This window comes from Cervus canadensis, chromosome 10 (genome assembly GCF_019320065.1).
Source record: "Cervus canadensis isolate Bull #8, Minnesota chromosome 10, ASM1932006v1, whole genome shotgun sequence".
Taxonomy (NCBI): Eukaryota; Metazoa; Chordata; class Mammalia; order Artiodactyla; family Cervidae; genus Cervus; species Cervus canadensis.
Window position 1 is genome coordinate 58,103,280 of NC_057395.1, and position 6,760 is coordinate 58,110,039.

Sequence of the window (6,760 nt, forward strand, 5' to 3'; positions counted from 1 at the left end):
TGTACAGGGAACAAAAGCAGGCAATGCCAGAGGGAAATGGGGTACGTTTTCCATCTTTATAGTTCAAGGTAGACCCTGGCGTTTGACTTATGAGGAATGGAAAGCTGGGGTTGAGCACCCATAGTCTCACGATTGTAGAAATTAACTGAGGTCTTGATACGGACTAGGCACTTTCCATGTATTAGCACAATTAATTCTTACAAAAGCTCTAGGGATGAGCCTGTTTTATCCATAGGCAAAGGGAGGGTGAGTGGTTTGCCCCAGGCCATCTCGCCGGTAGTGATGGACTGGGATCTGAGCCCAGGCAGCCGAGCTTGAGTCTGCAGGCTGCTGGTCCCCAGGTGTCTTCTCTCTGTACCTTGCAGTTTGTGGTGGGGGATGGGGGGAGGGGGGACCTGTTTGGTCAGTGCATTTCTCGCACTGATTTAAACACCCTGTCTTTCTCCACCACTCCCAGGAAAGCCAGGCATCACAAAGGCATGCGGGCTGCAGCCCAGGACTGCTTATTTTGCAAAATCAGCAAACCAGGAGGCCGGCAACCTCTGAGTCAGAGCGGTGACTGCACCACCTGCAGGGCGGCACGCAGAGGATCCCAGCCGAGAACTGCTGGCCCCGCCCTGTCTGCAACCCCTGGGTGGGGTCCCTGGCCAGACCAGCTGCCCTGCCAGCTGCCTTCCTGGCCGGTGCCAACCCTGGAGACAAAGGCCAGGCAGAATCCTATGGAAATGTCAAGGTGCTGCGAGATGTCGCTTTGCCCACCATCGAACCCCTCCTGCATCGAGGGGAGCAGGATTAGACAGCAGTGACACGTGGGCCTCCCGAGTCAGTTATGCTTGTGTTCAAACTCCTGCTCTACCAATCTTTCTATCTGCTTTCCTAATCTTTCTATAAGCTTCAATGTGTCCGTGCGTGCTTAGTCGTGTCAGTCGTGTTCGACTCTTTGTGATCCCATGGACTGTGGCCCATCAGGATCCTCTGTCCATGAGATTTCCCAGGCAAGAATCCTGGAGTGGGTTGTCATTTCTTTTTCCACTCATCTGTAAAACGGAACAGTAGCAATGAGAGAGCCTACCTCTTGGAGCTGTTGTGGGGGTCACATGAGAGAGCGTGCTGGTACCTGGCTACTGTCCACCACCTCATCCTGAATTCTCTTTGCCCCTGTCCCCACAGCCGACCCCAGCTGCTCCTGGGGTCTTAGTTCCCTGCCCAGAAGCCCAGCTGTGAGTCCTGTGGCTGCTGGCTCCATAAGCAATGCTCTTGGAGAATGATCCTGGCTGATGGATGCTGCCTCGCCTGGAGAGGTCCAGGAATAGACATCCCCCACCCTCTCACTCCACCCTGACCCCCACCGAGGACCCGTGAGTGACTGATGGGGCAACAAAAGCCGGGCTCCCTTGCCTCAAGTCCGGAAGACTGAGGCTCCTTATACTCCAGAGCTCCCCGTGGTCCAGCTGAGGCTGAACCCCAGCTTTGCCTGGTCTGTCCCTGCTCCATCCTGCCTGTCTCTCTTTTTTTTTTTTTTCTGTCTCTCTCTTGTACAGACTTTTCTTCTGGAAGCACTTGCTCCTCCATAAACCTCTTGCTCTGTTTCTGGGGAACCCGACCTGAAATAGTTCCTCATACTTCTCTGTCTTTTAAAAGGGATTTTTCACTCACAGACTTAGAGAACAAACTTGTGGTTGCTGGAGGCGGGGGAAGGACAGGGGTAAGGGATAGTTAGCGCGTTTGGGATGGACATGTACACACCGCTATAGTTTCCTTTTCTTTTTTATTTTTTAAGTTACGGAAGTATAATAACACATTTACAAAAGACTTGGAAAAGACAGAACAAAGTTACATATAGTTCCACTATATATTACGATTATTTTTTAACTAGATAAATCAAGATGTTTAGTTGGAGTCTCAATATCAAACTCTCAAAAATCAACAGAATGAATAGACAGAAAAGTAGGGTATAGCAGACCTGAAAAGCACTATGAGCCAAATCAACTTAATTAATATTGATACAGTTTTCACACAATAGCCACATTGCTATATTTAAAATGGTAACAAACAAGGACCTATTATAGAGCACAGTTAACGCTGCTCAGCATTACGTGGCAGCCCGGACGGGAGGGGAGTTTGGGGGAGAATGTTTGGGGGAGAATAGGTACATATATATGTATGGCTGAGTCCCTTCACTGTTCACCTAAGACTATCACAACATTGTTAATTGGTTATACGCCAGTACAAAATAAAAAGTTTAAAAAAAATGAAGAGGGACTTTCATGCCTTAACAAAGAGTTAATTCCCAAATGGAAAAAGGATAAACAGGAACCCATTACATGCTGAAGGGGCCTGAGGTTTCCAGAAGTAACTGGGGGTCCCACAGTGGTCTGTGTCCCCCGACAGCCCCTCCAGGAGCCTGTACACACCACCGTACTCCGGCCTGCCCAGTGTAACCCGTCCAGTTCTGCTCGGGCAGGAAGAGGGGTTGGGGAACCCACAGACATTGGCTCATTGGCACGGATGCCAGGATTGCTACCTAGGTCACAGGAAAGCAGATTGTTCCCTTCTGTGATGGATTGCTTAGGGCAGAAAAACCTATTGCCATGCACAGACCCCCTCCCCGCCCTGGGGCATGATGGCTCAGATGCAAGAACAGTTTATTTCTTGCCCAGGTAACAGCCACGGTAGATATTCCGGATGGCGCGTCACTCTATGACTCTGGGCCCCAGCTCCGCCTTGTGGCCGTGAAATCCACTAGGACGCTGCTGCACCAGCGGAGAGAGGCCAGGAGGAGCTATCCTTCTCAGAAGCCTCGCCCCAAAGTGGCCCTTCTTGCTTCTGCTCCCATTTCCCTGGGGAGAGTTCATCACCTAATTGCTGAGTTCATCACCCGGTTGGTTGTGAAGCAGGTTGGGTGGTGCGTGACAGTAATAACCTACATCATAGAGCAGGAAGGTTAACTGGTAGGCAGCTAACTCTTCACGACACCTTCCTTCCTCTGTTCTTTCCCTCTCCCCATCCCTTAAATAATTATTTACTGAGCTTCTACAAAGTACCAATTGTATAATATGAATTGTGGTGCTGGACAAGCTCTTGAGAGTCCCTTGGACTGCAAAGACATCAAACTAGTCAATTCTAAAGGAAATCAACCCAAATAATCATTGGAAGGACTGATGGTAAAGCTCCAATACTTTAGCCACCTGATTCGAAGAGCTGACTCATTGGGAAAGACCCTGATGCTGGGAAAGAGTGAGGGCAGGAGGAGAAGGGGGCCACAGAGGACGAGATGGTTGGATGGCATCACTGACTCAATGGACATGAGTTTGAGCAAACTCCGGGAGATGGTGAAGGACAGGGAAGCTGCAGTTCATAGGTCGCAAAGAGTCGGACATGATTTAGTGAAGGAACAGCAACAACAATCAAGTATCACACACTGGAGTGGGGGGGGAGCTGCCAGGACTCCGCGTGGCCTAAAACCAGACCGGGTCGCTGCCCTGGAGATCTTGTGGTCTTTTTGGTTGGTGGTGGCTGCCTAGAACCTTCCACTGAGATTTGAGGCTGCATCTGGGCTGAGAGGGAAACATCTGTGGACCCATGCACGATGTCTCCTGTGAGTGCAGGATTGGGAGGTGGGAATGGCCCAAGAGGCCAAAATTTAAACCCTGACTCTGTTCCTGATTCACCCCTCATCTGTGGGACTTTGGTCAAGTTCTCTGCTTTCTTTGAGTGTTGGTTTCCACGTGGCAAAAGTTGATTTTATGCAACCTACTTCTTATTATTTCATAGATACCTGGGTGGAATGTATGCAGAGCTCTCGGCCTACTGCCTGACCTCTGGAATTACCACTGAGTCTTTTTTTTTTTTTTCCGCCTTCCCAACTTTATTAAAGAAAAAGCAATGATGGTAAATCCCTAGAACATAGTCAATTTTCTGGGATTCTTCCCTTGAAAACATGACATTTCCACACACATGCCAAAGCTTACATGGTTTCCAACTGTACTAAGTAGGTGAGAAGCTGAAATCCTAAAGTGTTCATCTTCCAACCTTCCCCAGTCTGTGGTCTGTCTTTGGGTCAGCAATAATCGCCTGAACAGCTACTATGGCTTCATTAATTTTCGTCTGTAGCTCTCTGAGCTCTTCTATATGCAGCAATCACAGAATTTGAGCAGCTTCATTAAGAACTGCATCCCCCGTGTCAAAACCAAGAATATGCTTGTCTAAGGCAACCGGCAAGCCCTCTTTCATCTGATTTGCTTTAGCAACTGCATTTTGTGTCAGGCGCTCTTGGACCAAAATGCGAATTGCCTTAAGCATTACCAGGTAATCATCATGACGCTGAATCTGAAGAAGGTTAGCCAAAGCCATTACACCAGCCTTAAAATCAGGATTATTTACATCCAAATTGATCAATGGCTCTGCATTTTTAGCTGCATTGTCAGCGTTTTTTGTATTATCAGGTACCAAGTCCTTGTTGTATTTTTCAGCATTATCTCCATACTCAAGTCTAACAGCTAAGCCAAGAAGCCAGTCGATTGCTTCCTGTCGATCTTGAATCTTGAAAGGACAGTTAACATCTCTGAGATACTTTTCAAAGAACTTGGGCCAGTCACTGCTGTGGATGTTTCTTAAATTACCTCTGTCTTCAGTTTTATAGTGTCTGATTTTCTGGTCTTCAAGCCAAACAATGAAGTTTCTAAATTCTGTTTCATCTTTGCAGTTGAAGCCGGCAGGGTTGTGGTAGTCAAGGGCCGTCAGCTTGCGTCGGAACATGGTCCCGGCTGCTCGCTCCAGTCCCCCGGGATGCAGCCGGGAGACCCACTGAGTCTTGAAATATAGACTTGAGAGAGTAGCAGGGAAATAGATACACTACCATATGTAAAATAGATTGTTGTTTAGTGGCTCAGTCATGTCTGACTTTTCAACCCCATGGACTGCAGCACAACAGGCTTCCCAGTCCTTCACTATCTCCCAGAGTTTGCTCAAACTCATGTCCATTGAGTTGATGATGCCATCCAACCATCTCATCCTCTGTCACCCTCTTCTCCTGCCCCTCAATCTTTTCCAGCATCAAGGCCTTTCTCATTGAGTCGGCTCTTCACTCAGGTGGCCAAAGTAGATAGCCAGTGGGAATACGCTGTATGATGCAGGGAACCCAAAGCCAGTGTTCTGTGACAACCTAGAGGGGTGGGATAGGGTGGGAGGTAGGAGGGAGGGGACATATGTATACCTATGGCTGATTCATGTTGATGTATGGCAGAAACCATCACAATATTGTAAAGTAATTATCCTCTAATTAAGAATAAAATTAAAATATAACAACAACAACAACAAAACACATGGAGCAGACCTGATCCAACCACATTCTGGCCAAACCTTGCTGTAAGCAGGCTGAAGCAGAGCTCCCCAGCCCAGTTTTGCCTGAATCAGAGCTGATCTTCAGATTTGTAAGTGTGAGAATAAATGCCTGTTGTTGAAATAAATAAATCAGGAAGACTCAGGGCAAGTAACACAGAGCTCAGTGAGGCAGGGAAGGGCCAGGGGTCTGGTGTCTCAACAGTAAGCGGATTCCTGGAGGGCAGGAGTTCTCTGTCCGACTCTGTGTCCCCATGAGAACAGGGTCCCCTCTGGACACACCTGTCGGGGCCTCGTCTTTCCTGGAAGTGATGCTTTTGCACATTTATCCAAACATCTCCCAGGAGAGCAGGAAAGCTGGTGAGGGGGAGGGTCGACTGCAAAGGACTCGAGCTGGCAGCCCAGGGGCAGGCTGCAGGGAATGTTAGAGAGCATCCCAAATCTGGGTGTCATGCCAGGTGACCAGGCTCTGCTCACCCTCTACACGGACCATGCTTGGCTGGAAGGGCGGCAGCCAGCAGGGATGCTCTCTAATGACCGTGGACACCGGTGCATCGGGAACCGTAATTACTGTGAACGCTGACCCTTCCCAGAGGCACCTTGGGGTCATGGAGGGGCTCTGCGGAGCAACACTGGCAGGGCTGGCAGCCTCTGAGGACAGGACACACGTTATCTGAATGTAGGCCGGGCCGCCCTCGGAAGGGGCTTTGGAGTGAAACCAGACACTTGATGTGAAAGGAGGCAGGTGCCCCTCCAGAAATGGGGGATGGTGAATACCACACCAGTGCTCACACCACGCTCTGAGAAGGAATATTTCCCCCCAGGTGTTTAAAGACACATCTCTCAAAGACCCTGAGCTGTTTCTGTTTTATCTTTTCTTGATACATATGTCCGTTAACTGTATACGTGTTGTGTACTTGTTCAGTCACTGTGTCCGACTCTTTGCGACCCCATTTCTATCCCTCAGATATCTCAGGCAAGAATACGGGAGCAGGTTGCCATTTCCTCCTCCAGGGGATCTTCCTGACCCAGGGATTAAACCCGAGTCCCCTGCATTGGCAGGCAAATTCTTTACCACTGAGCCACCAGGGAAGTCAATAGTGTAGACAAACACAGTAAAATCTCAAATGTCATGCAAGAGGTTGTGCAGAGAAATGGAAGCTTCTCTCCCACCCCTGAACCACCAATTTCTCTGCTCCTTTCCCCAGAGACAAACAAATGCCTGTTACTGAGTTCTTGGATGACCACCTGGAGATCGCGTACGTTCCTGACGAACCTGCACATTTGTCTTCTGTTTTCCGGATACGACAGACTGGGCATCATACATACTGCTGTGCATCTTGTTTTGCTACTTCACTATCTCAGCAGATTTTCTGAATCAGTACAGAGAGAACATTCCAGCTCTTTTCAGAGCAGTCCA

The 6,760-nt window shown here is 48.8% G+C and overlaps 1 pseudogene across 1 annotated transcript; it reads right to left on the bottom strand.

The window, feature by feature from the left end:
- Positions 1-3,840: 3,840 nt before the first annotated feature.
- LOC122448625 lies at positions 3,841-4,796 on the bottom strand (annotated as a pseudogene). Its single transcript, XR_006271697.1, has one exon. The product of XR_006271697.1 is annotated as an RNA transcription, translation and transport factor protein-like (transcript).
- Positions 4,797-6,760: the final 1,964 nt, after the last annotated feature.